Genomic DNA, 14,936 nt, shown 5'->3' on the forward strand with positions numbered 1-14,936 from the left:
GGAGGGGGCCGAGCCGCCGCCCGCCGCAGGGTGCGGGAGCGGGGCAGCGCCGCTGCCAGCCCTCCGGGCCGCCCCTCCGGTGGGCGTGGGGCTTGGTTCGTGAGGGTACGGGGTGGGCCACGATGTCCCTTTTTGTCCTCCTGAGGACTAAGGGAAGGTAGCAGTTCCCGGGTTCCATCCCCGGAGCACGGTGGTCGTTCCTGAGAGCAAAGGAATGGTCACTCTCAAGCATCCCTTGCTGCTTGAGAGCAGGGGCTGTGTAAGGTGACGGGTCACAATCACACGAGTCAAGGACGCAGGGCGCTGGCATGGATCCTCGGTGAAGTCACCCGACTGAAAGCTCGAATGCATCCGTGGCGATCTGTGCCCGGAAGGCTTTGCAGGCACGGCTCGCTATCAAGTGCTCTGCAGGAAGGGTCGTGGTACGTTCTGTTCCTTGAAGCAATTGAAGAGCAAGAGAAAAGCTCTTGGCATTGCTTACAAAGACTGAGGGAACTGTATCTTAAGCCTCCCATATCAAGGATGCAGATGTCTTTCAAATGTATGGCTGTTTTGGCAAGAATCTCATGTGGCAAAAATAATGAACCACTGGGGATGTGCTAGGAGGCAGGTGGGTTTCCAGAAAGGCCTGTTTGGTAAAGAGCATCTGATGTCAGGAGCATCGGTCCAAATGGACCTTCCTGTTTTAAATACTACCTCAAAACAGGATAAACCCTGTGTCTGTATATTCTGTGGCTGTAGAATGGTTACCAAAACATCATCCCTCTTCAAGCTGCAAGGAGTAAATTAGTTGATGTGTTTCTCTCTGTTGTTTCCCATTTTGTTCCTGTCGTCAGAAGTCATACACGATGCTGAAGCAGGTTTGCAGCATCCCCACCCGAGACTGCATGATGCAGCTGTGAAATTGCCTCTGTTGCTCTTTTGTTCGGTTTCTATCAGCTGCTGTTGAGCAAAGTTGATGTGGGATGGTTTTGAGGCTGGTTTAAACTTGAAAATACAGCTTTGTTGAAGCAGGGTTTATTTTTGTATTTTTCGTTTAATCATCTGAACAAAAAGTTACTAAATTGGCAAATGAGTTTTGGGGGAGGGAAGGTTTCAGCCTAGAAAATTGAGTTTGTGGAGGCTTTTCTAAAATGAAAACTCTGTCTTATGGTTAAAAGTGAGATCCTTGTTTGAAAAATTAGCTAATTGCTAGTGGTTTATTGCAGCATTAAAATCCAAACAAATGCCTCGACATCATTGCAATTACAAAAAAGATCCATAGACCTGTGCTGATTTTGTTCCAGCGGTAAAATTATTTTAAATGTTCATCTTTTTTCCTCCCCTCTGGTTAGGAGCAATGGACGTTTTAGAAGCACCATTTATTAATAAAAACCGAGGTACTAATGACATACTGTCTCCCTGCCCCTTCTGTTTAGCTTTCCATCCACACCTGTGTCTGCCGAGCAGATGGTGTCCTCTGTGGGGACATGCGGGCAGGGGGTGCTGTGGCAGCAGTACTTCAGCATCTTTGGTAAGCAGTCGGGCAGTTCCTGGTAGCCTTTTCCCACTGCTGCACTCTCTTCCCAGCCTTTCCGAGGATAGAGTTCCTGGCGGTAGTAACCCTTGGGAGAGGTCAGCACTGTAGAACCAGCACAAAGCAGGGTATGTCTGCCTTTCAAATCTTATCAAATAGCCTTGTGGCGAGTTGGTATTACCTCTATTCCCTCTGCTAAGCTTAGTTTGATAGAGGTGCAGTTGTTTAAAAAAAGTCAAGTAGGAATAAAAACAATATATAAACCTCCATTGCTATGTGAAAGTATTAGAGTGCCTTCCTTTCTTCCTAATTTACTATTGATGTGGCATCTCTAAGTAGTTTATTGATGAAGTGCTCTATTTGCTTTTCACTGCCCTGTTTTGTTCTTGGCCTTATCCCCAGGGCCTGTGAAACCCTTTAGAAATTCCCACTGGTGCTTTGTAAATGAGAACAAAGCTAATCACCTCCTGGATCTCTCCTGCTGCTGAAAGAAACTAGCAGTCTGCTCAGGGAGTCTTTCTGCTCAACAATACCACATTTTCAAAGTCAGTCAGAATATTCTCTCTGTGAAGTGCGTTACCTCAGGGCTCTTAAAAGTGATGGAGAATTAAATAAAGGCCTGACATAACCAAAACCAATTAAGGACAATTCACAAGACTGTTGTATAACTGATGTAAAATAAGTTAACCTACTTTTGCTTACCACATCCCTTACCATTATCTTACAAGTATCATCATTTGGGGTTTTTTTTTTTTTTTTTAATTTGAGAATGTTCTGTCATTTTGCCATTTCAACACAGGAAACAGTAAAATAAAATTAACATCATGGATAAGTAATAAAATTATCTGTGTTCATTTTAATGCCGTGTGTCTGACACAGCTGAGTGATATCTGAAAGTGAGAATAACAAGGAACTTCCTTGAATCAAAGGTGTAAAAGATTAATTCCAAGTAAAAGACAAGCAGACATCCTCCAATACTTCCTGAAATTGTATGTGGTTGTAGCATATACAAAGTGAAAAATACATAGCCCCAGGCTTTCTTAGGTGTTTAGAGGCTGTCAAAGCTGTGGTGAACAGAGCACAAAGAGGATAATTTTATGTACCATGTAAAACATGATTAAGTGAGGAGAGGTAAGACTTTTGCTTCAGTCTTACTGGGTGAAAGTGAGATACTATTTGTATCCATTGTATTTAAACTATGTGTCTGTTGAGTTAGGGGCTTTCTAGCTCTGTATGTGTGGTCCATACATCTGCCATATGAGTATGCCAGATGTTATTAATCCAGATGTTCTCATTGCTGGATTAGCTCCTCAGCTTTGCTGCTGCAGAGCCAAACACAGGTCTGTTGTGTCTCACACTGTGAGCACAGGGCTCACCAAAGCTAGGGACAGTCACACATTCCAGGCATCCTGGCACAACCTTTTGGAGTCTCACAGGGATGTTTGGTCATGGTCTGTGACTGCTTGACTAAATGTCCCTGGAGCAGAGGAGGAATCAAGCTCCTACAGTGGTCAAAGGGTAGGCCATGAAGCAGGATCATGTGCTCAAATGATCTGCTCTGAGAAAGCTTGCTCCCCTGCTGCAGTCTGTGTAGTAACCTGTCCTTACACGGTACAGCTCATCAGACATTCCCCTCCCTCCCTCTCTTCCTGTCATACAACTCATCCCATGGTTGAAAGGCCTATAAATAATAAGGGAGTGAGAGCTCTAATCCCTTCTGAAAATGATTGTCTTGTCCCTTTTGCTCCAGCCCCAACATTAAAATCTTATCCATCCTAAAACTAGCTCTCTTTGCTGCAGCTCTATGGATCTCCCATATTTTTGCCACTATACTCACATATTCCTGTGCCCTCTTAGCACATTAAATAGTTCATGGCAAAGGCAGCTTCACACACTGTGCCTTCTCTAGTCTAGTCCCCATCAATGAGTCCAACAAATTTGCAGCATGACTCAGTCCCATAATTGTTCTGAAAACCACACAACCAGAGACACCCTTGTCTCTCCTTTGATTCACTAAAATGGTTCTGAGATTTATTACATTTTCTTGTCTCCTTGATGTACAGCAAAAGGGCAGTGGGCAGCCGATAAAAGATTCTCAGTGCCTTGGGAAGGGCATATTGTCACTGGTGAGATCCCACTGTGATGTATGATCATCAAATCACACTGGAGGTGGCATGTGTTCCTTTTGTCAAGCCCCATCAGCTGATAAAGTATGAGGTCAGAAACAGCAAGAGCTTTGGCACAGGCAGAGAGGTTGATGAAGAACAACTTGCTGTGGCTGTGATTTGGAGCTAGAGCTGCTTGTGGTTGCAAGAACATCTGTTACAAGATGGTCATGGGGTACATGCACAGATCTGGTCCTGCTGATGCATGATGCCTGTGCTGTTGAAGTTAGAAACTAGTCAAAACAAAGGGACTTATGACTTACAGCTACACTTAAATTGTCACTGTGCCTCCAAGGTAACTATACTTCTGGTTACCCTGATCAGAGTGGTCACCTCAGCTCATCCACAGGGTGGTTCTTTACTGGCTGTGATGGCACCCCGACAGTGCTTTTGCCTTGCACCCCCTCTGTGATTGACAGAAGCAGAAACTAATGTTCAATGACCCTTTATCACTTTTTTTTAGTCACTTAATTGCTTTTTATTTTTTATGCAGTCATGCAGGTATTGATGCAAGGTGCTACAGACATGGGGCTCTGGACTCAGCCTGGACCTAATCCTGTACACTATAGCTTGTTACCTGTTTATGAAGCACTTCTGATGGGCAGACTATTATTCTTCCTGCTTTCTTGTCCTCACTCCCACCACCATTTCATGGCTGCCCACAGAACAGTCAGGAATTAAATATGCCACAGGCTAATGAGTACATCAGCATCCATCCCACTGTGTGCTCAGTGTGTACAGTCTGCTGGAGTCAGGCAATTCACCTGGCTTTTAACTGCCTTATGCTTTTAATTCTCGATGGCCTGTGCATGATTGCAGTGCTCTGTAGCCTGTGTTTGCTTACAGCTACATGATGGTACCGGTGCAGTCCAAGGCATGGACTGTAGTGCTGAGCAGACAGGCAGCCTGAGGGTGCGGGCACCTGGAGAGCTGCAGGCCTCAGGCTCTAGGGGCAGGACTTCCACTGCGTGCTGCAGAACACACAGATCAATTTCTTGTGTCAATTCGAATAAAGCATCTTTTCTCCTGAAGGGCTAAATACATCACAGCAACTGTCTGGCTGTCTACAGGTTTGGGCTGTTGCACTCCAGCAGCTCCTTGGCACCTGTGTAATGGTCTCCAGTGTGGCAAACATGAAGTAAGAAAGAATTACTCACAGGAGTTAAATTTGAAATTTCTGGTGCTTGTTAAACCACTACTTCTGGAAATAAATGTATTTCCACAAGTTCTAGGGTGATCTGCATGAAGGGAGGATGTGGGGGCAAGAATTGGTTTGGTACTGTCAGACATTAGGAGGGTGTCTGAAGCCTCAGCACCTCTGAGATGGGGAAAGGTGTTCTCATGGAGGAGAAAAGTCTCTATACCTCTTGGATCTCAAATCTGTGTCTTACAGTCCTGATTTATACACCAATTTTCAGGCAAACATTCATTTTAAATTAAGTAATTTTACGTCTACATTGTCTGAAATAGTACTGTCTTTATTGTCTATGTGCACACAGACTTCTCAAAGTGAGATTTTAATCTGCAGCTGCTATGTTTAATAGCTACAATTAGGGAAATGGTTAAGAATACTTGATTTTATCGCATTTGTACTTCCTTTTCTGTTAGGGAAGATGCACTTTGTGGTAGTGTTTTAATGAAACACAATAAAATGTTGATGGTAAGATCTGAAGATGATATTAAAAATGAGAAGGACACTTCTAGAATATAAAACACAGTAGAAATTAATTCCTTTTGGTTTCCCTTTTATTTGATGGCTCAAATTTCCATGTGGAAGGCTCATACTTTCTTTTAAAAGCAGCAGGGTGTTGCGCTCTAGTGATGAAAGGGATGGGGAGTTGCAAGCTTAACAGTGAGTGCAATAAAAATGAAGTATTTGAGAGTGTTTGGTTGTCTGCTCTGTGTAAGTTACCTGTCTGCAGTGTGTGAGCTGTAAAAAATGTTCAGGAAGCTACTGAAAACACATTAAGCCCATGGATACAATAAGGGAAGAAGCTTTTTGCCATTTCCAATGGAACTAAAATTTGGAAAAGGCAGATCACAGGGCCTTAATGGGGCCAGAGGAGAACCAGGCCAAATATTGAAGGGATGAGGCAAGACTGCTCAGAAGGAACTGGTTCTGGTGTGAGCGGAAGCCAGTTTGCTCCACCTGGCTGCATGGCCAGCATCTGCCTGATCATTTTTTATTTTAGCAACGTGGACATAACCAGGGAGTTGTTTCTCATTGACTCCAGGACCATTACACACCCAGTATGGGGATGCTGGGCAATGCTTCTGAGAGCACCAGACAGCTGGAAAGGGGAGTGTGTGCTTCTCCCAAGAAGGTGGTAGTGAGTGGCTAGTCAGGGAAGTGCACAACTGCAGGAGCCTGCAGTGTCCTACAAGTGGTCTCAGACTCTCATTGTGACGTGAGCTGAGAGCACCAGTTGCTGTTACCATTCTCCTAGGCATGAACAGCGCTGCCCTCCTCTTGAAGCTAGCTTTAGATCATGAAGGGAGCAGCCAGCCTTTGTCCATTCTGCCACTTGTTTGACTGATGAATACATCAATCTGTGTTGTATTCATCAAATTAATGCATGAAAGAAATATTTAGGATGCAATGCCATGTGTACCAAAAGTTAGGAAATGCCAGGTTCTCAAACTTCCCAGTATAACCTAAAGGGATCCCACTCAGACATCCCATCTCAGTGCTGGATGCAGGGAAGGTTCAGGACAAAAGCATAAAGGAACTGTGCAATTAAACACCAGTTTTATGCCTGCACATGAGTGCAGGCTTCACAAGCAACACCAAATATGCCACTTCTGGTCATAGTTCAGCATTTGCATGTCAACTGCTTTTACCCTGCATAGCAAGGCTCTGATGAAGTGCTGAAATATAGCTCCTGCAGTTTGTGAAGGCCAAAATGAAGCATTGATTCTCTTATGTGAGTGTAATAAGTTACCTTACTGTTATCTACAGTGAGTCACCTCTGAGCCTTCAGTATGGTAACTCAGAGACTTTGGTGATCTTGATACCCTCTTTCTGCTTGTGCATGTCTGTCTGGTTGGGGTCTGGGATGTTTGAAAAGGATTGCTGTCTTGTGTTTGGCTCAAAAGATAAGGAGAAGGAGCACAATCCAATATCCTCTCTCCTGCCCTTGAAGGACAAGGGCCTCAGGTCCCTGAAGTTTGGGGGATTAAGAGGGGCATACACTGCTGGTGGTGAGTGTAAGAAGGAAGATGCTAACCCTCATTCTTTAGCTGGGGAATTTTTGACCCAAACAAGGAAGGAGAAGGATGAGAAGTGAGTTTTAGTGCTGCATGTGTTGGCACTGCTGCGGAGGGAGAACAAAGACACCTAAGGCAACTGTTCTTTTTTGTTCCCCTACTCAGAGATGGCATCCCTCAGTCCGTCATGGGGGCCCCAGGGGGCTGTGACAGGATGGTGACATGAAGCACAGTCCTCCACCATCGCCCAGCTGCAACTGCTCAGGCAGCTCAGCTGTGTCTCTGCCCAATATCTGCTGCTGCTCTGTCAACAGGTCCAGCCCATCCTGAGCATGCTGACAGACAAGCTCAGGTGGTTCAGGAGCAGAGACAGTTTGGAGGCTGATGCTTTGGCTGGGACACGTTTGCTTTGGCCAACTCTGCTACAAAAGCAACTGCAGAGAGCAGAGGTGCTTTGTGGTGTTGGCAGTGCCTGAAGTCAGCAGGAATTCAGAATGAGCCCTGGCTTGAACCATCAGCATGTGCCTCATAGATCCCTCAATGCTTCAGTCAGTCTGGAGTGTTGCCAGCATGCTTTCCAGCTGAAGGAAACTGAGACGTGAAATAACAGAAGTTTAACATTCAATGTCTCAACCAAAGCAGAGAGGAATTTCCAAGTCAAAGATGCTTTTTTTACCCCAAGGACGTTCCCTGTACAGAGTATGAATACCTGCTTCCAAAAAAATGGAGGTCTGATCCTTTCCCAGAAAAGGATCACAAGCATCCATTGTAAAGGCAAGGGTTAAGTAACCCTAATGTAGGAGGGACCAGTATCCCCAGTAAGAGATATCAATTCACTTTTAAAAAGGAAAAGAAGGAAAGGAGAGAAATGTCCTTGTTCTGCTCCAGCATTCTTCATGGCCAAGATATAAAGCCTTTGGCTGTATGAACATGTTGCTCAATAACCTGAATATCTGTTAGCTCAGTGCACATTGTAAAAATACTTGTATAATGTTCTTGGGAGCACATTCCCACTCTCATTAAACTAACCCGAATACATTTCAAATTTATACTATGATGACAATGATGATGAATAAAGTTATTTTCTTCACTGTGGGGCCTGTGAAGTCACAAATAATGCAGCTGGTTTAGGTGATGGGCAGCCAAGGAACTCAGGGCTGTGTTTGCTCAGAATGAGGTTTGCTGTTAGAAAGAATTTTCCTTTATTCTCTGAGGATGATATAAATTGCTACTATTCCCAATTAACTGTTTCAGTGATGACATCTCTCAGAGAAATAGGCTGGAAGAGGAGAAATATATAATGAGTGAGGTTTTTGCCTTTGCTCTGCCCTTTCTATAATGAATAAAATAAGAATGAATAGTGAAGAGGAATAATCCATAAAACTCCCAAATGCAGTTGGAAGAGATGTTCCCTCATGCAGAAAACAGCCATCGGTCTGCCTTCTAAAGATGCTTTCAGAAGCACTGGACCTGGTATTTTGAGAGGATGATGCTGGAGACAGAAGGGCCTGGAGCCAGAGTGCAGCCACAGCGTGGAGCAGAGTGGCTGCCCTGGGCAGAGCTCTGGTACCTGAAGGCACTTACTGCAGGCTGTGAGCCACAACTTAGGCCATGTCCCCAAAGCTGTCTAAGCTATGCAGAATAGCTCGGTATCAGGAGCACACCAAGGTGTCTTAAGACCCTCTTAGCCCTATTTGTGGAGCTGCAAGTTTCTCAGTTCAGTAAAAATCTGATTTAATGGCATAACCTCTCTGAGAAAGACTCTCCATTTCCCTTTGCCAGCTAAGGCATTGAGTTTACTTGAATCCTTAACTAAAACTTTCCCCAGAAAGCACCTGCTGGCCTGAGCATCTCTCCAAGAGTGTTTCTGTCTCTAGACAGACTTGCTTTTTCCTGAAAGGTTACAGAGAAAGTTCCCTGTCTGGGGAACTTAAGAGCTCTGATTCTTGGTACAAGGCAGATTTAACAGCAGCAGATAAACTGGTGACCACCCCTGGCTGCCCAAGAGAACTGCTTTGAGGAGAGGCCATGGGAAGCATTGCTCTGCTGCTGGCCAGTTAACCCACAGCCCAGTGCAGAGGGGTGAATTGAAACCACCAGCCAGGATGCTTGCCTTCTGTTTCCCAGAGAGGAATCCTGAGCCAGCTCTTGTGTCCCTGCTAGGGATTGTTCACTGGTATTTGAAATTGTGACCTTTATATCACTGTTTTATACTGCAGAATAGCATGCTCTTCACCCATCCAGTAAGAATCATCCAGCATCTTTGTGTATAAATCTGTTAGGTTATGCCTGCATTTCCCAGCTATTGTTTTAGCAGTCTCCTTCCGGTATTTAAAGACGGGAAATATCTCCTTTAATATAGTCTTCCAGCTTTGAAGCTGTGCTGAACAACAAAGACAGACAAACATTTAATTCTCCCCTAATCCTTTAAATACCTTTACAAGCACATGGCGTTCACACGCTGTTAAGACCCTCTCCTGTAGCAGCTGTACATCCTTTAGCTCTGTCTCTAAAGCCTGCAGCTTCAACTGGGGTGGAACAGGAGCCCGTGGTACTGTCATCCTGTGATGGCTGTCCTTCTGGGTGGTACAGAGAGGGATGGTTTTCCATGATAAAGCAATCATCTGGATTGAATTGCAGATACCTAATCCTCTCCCAAGGTACTCCTATTTAGTTTTGTGAAGTGAACAAAGACATCAACTTAGACATGCTCCAGGCTGGATTCGGGTATCTCTGAGAGCTTCTGATCATTCCTGTGATTAGCCAGACTGATCTGGTAACTTTAACACAAAAGTGCAAGCACAGAATCAAAATATTTTTCTTCAGGAAAGGGAGCTGAAATAGAAGATTTCCTTAACTTCACTCCCAGGAAAACATCTGAAGGAGCAGACATGAGAGTTGGGACACTCACCTCTCTCAAGCCTCCTGCTGTTTTTTTATGGTGTGGGAACAGAGTGGGATTTAAGTAGTTGCCCTCCAGGATGGGGGAGTGGGCTGGGATGCATTGCTGTTCATTTGAATTGGTAAGTATTCATTGACTTAAGCCTCACAAAACAATTTACTTTTTTCCCCCCTTTTCTTCCTGAACATGAAAACTTTTCACTTGTTTTCAATAGTTTTGCTGCCTTTCTGTGAGGACCCAAAAGATAGTCAGTCCATTTCACTGGCTGAAGACAGATAACCACAGCAGTATCATTTCTGACAGCTGCCTAAGCAGGTCCTGAGGACCTTCTGACCCCATACCCTCCTCAGACAGTCCATCCTCATATTATCCTTCCTGTCAAAAAATTCCACCTGGCATCTAACCTGAAGCCATGATTTCTTGGCCTGTAGAGATCATCATGGAAAATAACCAATCTTTTCCCCTGGCAGCAATCCATTCAAAAAATCTCTTTCCTATTCCCACTCAAACCTCCTCTTCTTCAGGCTAAACAACATTCTTTTCTATATATTTTCTAGACTTCTGTTCATTTGCATTGCTTATTTCTTCCTGGGCTACATCATATTACCAGGGTGGCACTGTTCTACAAGCTAAAATCTGAGGGCCAGACATCATCATGTAGATCAATGTAGGCATGGGAGCCAAGCTTTGGGCTCCTTATCAAAAATCTTGCCTTTTATCAAAGGCTGTAAAAGCCTGGTGAAAGCATCCTCAGATGAAAGCTTAGATAATTTAATAAAAAGTAGCATTTCTGGAGCTAATCTGTCATCCAAGTGCACAGCTACGCTGTGCCACAGTGTTGGTGGCCATTGGGAAGTTTTTCTTTATTGCACACTCTCGCTTGCTGAAAGCTAAAACTGATCTAATAGCAGGAGGCTTTGGAGGCACAGTAAAGTGTATAAAAAAGACTCAGTTTTAAATTTTTTTTAAAAAGAAAACCAAAAGGGAGGACAAAATAGGCCACTACTGAGGGTTAAAAAGACAGATATAACAAAAGAATATTTCTGAGGTTTTGTGCTGTTTTGTGCATTTGAGTCACTTCTAAAAAGACTATATTCAATGTTGAGAAACTAATGAAATGTTCTTCGTGAACGGTTTTTAAAATTCCTTTTTCAAAAATGATTTACTTCTTTAAACAGCACTGTCTTGTTAGCTGTTGAAAGCTTCTCTTTGTAACCTTCTGAAGCACCCCAGATATTTTCTATGAGAAGGATTTAAACTGCCCAGCATAAACAGATGGTCTATTGGTATTTGTCAGAAGCTAGCAGTTTATATGGTAGAACACACTAGACTAAGTCTTTGGCATTGGAGGGAACCTTAATGAATAAGATGATCATGGGATGGGTTTACTCCAGTAAGAGCCACACAATTAATCAAGACCAGTGTGGCATGTAATAGCATAAAGATGCCCTGTAACTATGGGCAAACTCCTTTGGCTAGTGAGTTGTTGCTTAAGTGAAGGGAAAAGGTGGCTTTCAGGGAGTGTTATGCATGAAATCCTGATTTTAGCTGTACTAATGCAAGTTAACTTGCTGCTCACATGTGAGCGGGGATATCACATAGCCCTGCAGCTTTGATCAGCTTTTTGGAAACACACATGAGGTTCCTACCTCTGCTGTAGACATCCTGTGAGCCTGGTTATCCAACAGATCAAGGCTAACATGTTCACACTGAGGAAATCAGTGAGAGTACAACGGGTTTCTTTACACTGATTTTAATTTGCTGTAGAGTTAGGTTATTCATAGAGGTACTATAAATAACAATATGCTGGCTAGAAGTCTTGCTGAAGGACTGTGGGGTTGTGTTTCCCACTGATTCACTTATTAAATGCCTTTCACATTGTCCCCCCCCACTTTTCCTTGCCCCTAGCCCTGGCCGCTCCCTCGGGCTCTCCCAATTGGATCCTGTACCCCAACTCCGCCCATGTACTGCCCCTGGGCCCCTGAGAAAACCCCCTGTGCCCAGATCACCAGGTCTCTCTGCCTCTGAGGGTTGCAGGGACAAGAGGTAACATTAAGAGTGCTCTGAGGCCACTGTGAGGTCCCTTCTCTGCCTCCTTTGCCATCACTGTGTTGTAGAGCCCAGCTAGCCGGAGCAGGAGCTCAGGGAAGTCCAAAAGGACTACGGGAGGGCAAAATGGTCACTCTGGCCTAAGCATCCCAGCTGTGCTCTCCAGGAAAGCTGCAGCTTGCTAAACCAAACCTAGCACTGCAACAAAGGATAAGTAACATGGAAAAAAACCACAATCCTTAAGAGAAGAAGGAGCTCAAAAAAGGAATAAACCATCATTGGCAAAGCTGTTGTGTAGATTCACAAGGGTTATATTGCCCAATGCATGTATTTTTAGACATTGTTCAGTATTTACCTTAAAGACATTGCTAAATTTGAGGAATCAAATAATATGGCATGTGCACTCTGACATATTGCTCTTTTTAAAAACTGCACTTCGGGAAAACTCATCAGTTTCCTTCTCTAATAAATTTGAAGAGATGCAGCCAAATTACTGTATGTTTTTCCTTGAAAAAGTTAGATGTCTTTCACGGATGGAAATTTCATTGATATATGAATTTTATTCATAAATTAACTTGACTGTTATGTGTGGCCACTTGTTCATGAAATCAGCTTATGGAACTAACCCTATAGGCCACATCTACAAGAAGGAGCTTTCCATATCAGATTCTTAAACAATACCAAAATAATTTCTAATAAATACTTCTCAGCAGCTGGTACTCTAGGACCTCTTCAAGAACTAATTTAATTTTTAAAAAAATGTTTCGGCCTCTAGATTTGAGCTTCCCTGTTGTACTTAGAGGCCATTTGAATACATTCCCTGGTTTTATCTTCACCATGACCCTCCAACATAATGGTATCAAGGACAAGCCCTGCCCTTACATGATGTTCATTGACCTCCACAACAACCAGGAACTTTACCTTTCATCTCAAATTGATACTGAGGGGTAGGTTTTGCCACCAGGTCTGTTAACTTCAACAGGAGCTGCATGGCTGCACCTACACTCAGCATTTCACCCAAACACTTAACAGCCCCACAGGATTTTCCCAATATTCCTGGGCAAGAAGGATAAAACAGAGCAACTGTGTCCTGTCAAACAAGGCAGACCAGTCAGCCAGAGTGAAAACATGCCAGGCAGCCCTCCAAAAAAATGTAGATAGAGCATCTTTGTTGTCTGAAGCCATGTACAGGAATGCACGACATGTCTGGGGAGAGTGAGCTGCTCACCTGGCACATGGCAGCGCAGCCAAGTGGGGCTTTATCCCTGCTGCTCTGGGAGGCTCAGGCTGCCTCTGCCACTGCTCGTCCTGAGGATGCTGGAGCAGCTCATCTGACCTTGGTACCCAGGCACACAGCACTCCAGCAACACGAAGATCCATGTCTCCACCCACAAAGGCCGTCAAAAGCCGTCGCTTGCTGGGTGCTCGATCTTCAGCACACAGGAGGCTGAGTCATTACAGGAAAAACAATCATTTCAGCTTCAGCTTTTTTAAAGGAGCTCCTTGCAATGAAAATGCCAGTTTGCCAAATGCTACTTCAGGCTGAGTTTCTTCTGTTTGCTTTGGTCTTGTGGGTTTTGTTGTTGTTTGTTTGTTTGTTAGTTATGTTGTTGTTGTTGGGTTAATTTGGTTTGGCTTTGTTTTTGGTTTTCTAAAGCCTAGATTTCTAAGTCCTAATCATCCTGCTTTTTCAGCTTGCCTGACCTTTTCTGGAGCATATGCCCTTCAACATGCAAGTCCTCCAGTATGACAGTAACTTGTGGCTGAGCTAGTTTGTAATAATTTTGTGAACAAGAAATGGATGAAATAATTTTTGTATTTTATTTATAAAGATACTTGGGCTATGATTTGGAATTCTAGTAAAGAGGGTCTGTTAAAGTGGTTTGCGTGACCCAGAATGCCTAATTTAAAAATTAGGATGAAGTAAGATTTTACCATGGTTGAAATTTTTATTGTGGGAGGAGGAATCCTGTCCATGTCATCCCTGTTCCTGCAGCTGCCAGGCCTCCATGCTGCCGTGGGAGGGAGCAGCGCTCCTGGCTGTGCTGCCCGAGCTGGTAGTGGTTCCCACCAAGTGATTTGGATGCAGTGGGAAAGGTCAGACCTCGCCTGGGCCTGGTGCAATTCCTGCTGTGCTGCATCTGGCCAGGCAGGGAAAATATTCAGTGCCACTCATATCTCACACCCCCTCCATGTGGTCTCGCTGGCTACATCTCCCTGGGCATAGGAGACAGGTCTGGGGACATTTTCTGGTGTGGATGCCATGTAGTGCAGGGTGACTTGTGTTTTATACTGTCTTATCCCTCTTGTCCTGCATCCACAGTAGGAATGGCTTTTGATCGTGGGACCTCTAGGAGGGTGGTCATGGCACCCAAGCACTACCAGGGACTCAGAGCCTGGTTGCACGGACAGCCACGCTCCAGGGACAGGTCCCAGGCTGCAGAGGTACCTTCTGCAGGTGGGCAGCAGCCCTGCCTGAGGCTCCCACATCCTGCCTGCCTTGCCTTTTGCCTTTACAGCTGAGATAGACAAAGTGACACCTTTAGGGCATGAGTTTCTTGATCTGTTTCGGATTTACCTTTGGGTGAGTGGGACTGTGCCTTATTTTCCCCCTTGAGTGCAAGGGAAGCACTTTCTACCACCTGCGCTGGAAATGTTGAAGTGAGGAGAGAGCCACACACCTCCTGGGCACCTCCTCACTTCAGCATGTCCACCCAGGATGGGGAGTACGGGCACAGCCAGTGCAGTGGGACAGTGGGCATCTGCCAACATCCTCCCCCATCCCTCTTGTGAAAGCACCAGATGCCAGGGAAGAACAAATGAGCCATTTGTGAATAGGAGTCAGATACAATGGAGGGACCGAGCAACATTAGCAAAAAAACCCTGGGAAGGCAGCAGCCAGCAGAAGTGGTGTTGTGAGGGGCACCGAGGGAGATGCATTCCTGCTTACCCTGTAGGGGAAGGTGAGTAGAGAGGGACTAAAAGGGTGGATGTGCTGGATGGCAGTCCCTCATCATCTCCACCAGCAGCGAAGCAGTTAAGATGTGGGGTGCCCTTTTTTTTTCCTATCTGAAAATAGCACAAGGCAGCCTTTGAG

This window comes from Corvus kubaryi, unplaced genomic scaffold, assembly GCF_017639235.1.
Source record: "Corvus kubaryi isolate FWS band 111438036 unplaced genomic scaffold, C.kubaryi_AGA036_p1.0 37256, whole genome shotgun sequence".
Classification (NCBI taxonomy): domain Eukaryota; kingdom Metazoa; phylum Chordata; class Aves; order Passeriformes; family Corvidae; genus Corvus; species Corvus kubaryi.